Raw genomic sequence first — 1,071 nt, 5'->3', positions numbered from 1 at the left:
TGTTAGTAACACTGCAAGTGCTAGTATGAGTGTCAGAAAGGGGGAAATGAGTGCTCGTGAGCAAGAACTAGATGAGGAACAACAAAGGAAAAGGATCCGGGATATACTTATGTCACCTACCGATGAAGGGTTTTCTAATAGCGAAGGATCAATGAGTGAGGGAGAGGAAAGAGATACAGTGGATGTGAATAGGGGAACTAAGAGGGTTACTCGGGAGCAGAAATCGGATGAGGAGTGACAAAGGAAGAAAGATCCAGGATATACTTACTGCTCCCACAGATGAAGAGTCATTCATGGGTTTCTCTGGGAGGGACGGGGACACACACTGGATTAGACTAAGGTACAAGAGGTTCAAGATGTATGTGCTCAGCCAATGTCTAGTGACACTTTTGTGGGGTTTTCTGGTGGTGGAGATTGGCAGTCGGGACATACTTCTGAGTCTTGGGGAGATCTAAGTCTTGACAAAAGGTGGAGGGGTTGGCATCGGAGTTCAGATGTGGAGTCAAGGACAGCTGTAAGAGATGATGGCGGGGCGGAGGTCAGCTTTCCCCTTGTGACCACCTGTGATTTGCACCTATGGTAATTCTGCACGCACACGCAGGCAGCATCAGACATTCTCGAGACTCCAAAGATCTGTTAGCTAAGCCACGCCCACCTCCAATTACATAAATAGCTCTCAATGAAGCTAACGGTCAGTTCTTTTAAACCGCCGCAAGTTCAGGCAGCTGGATACTGAGACTTGTTACTTTCAATTATTATACATCGATCGACGCAGTAGGGCCTGATTGTGAGATCTTCAATTTAAATAATGTCTCACACCATGGGCTTCAAGCGTTGTATGGCTTGCCAGGCTAATTTTCCAGACAATGATGCACACTCGCTCTGCATCGTATGTCTTGGTGAGGGTCATATGCTCCAACAATGCAATATATGCCAACTCTTCACCCCCTCAAACGAGGAAGAAGAGAGAGATTCGCCTTAAAGCTGCTCTTTATGAGCAGGCACTTCTCCCTCCAATGCCCACAAAGCGGCAAGAAAGCGACGTGAGTGCATCGTTAGAAACTAACTTAC

This window comes from Anolis sagrei, chromosome Y (assembly GCF_037176765.1).
Source record: "Anolis sagrei isolate rAnoSag1 chromosome Y, rAnoSag1.mat, whole genome shotgun sequence".
Taxonomy (NCBI): domain Eukaryota; kingdom Metazoa; phylum Chordata; class Lepidosauria; order Squamata; family Dactyloidae; genus Anolis; species Anolis sagrei.
Note: the sequence above shows the minus strand (reverse complement) of the source record.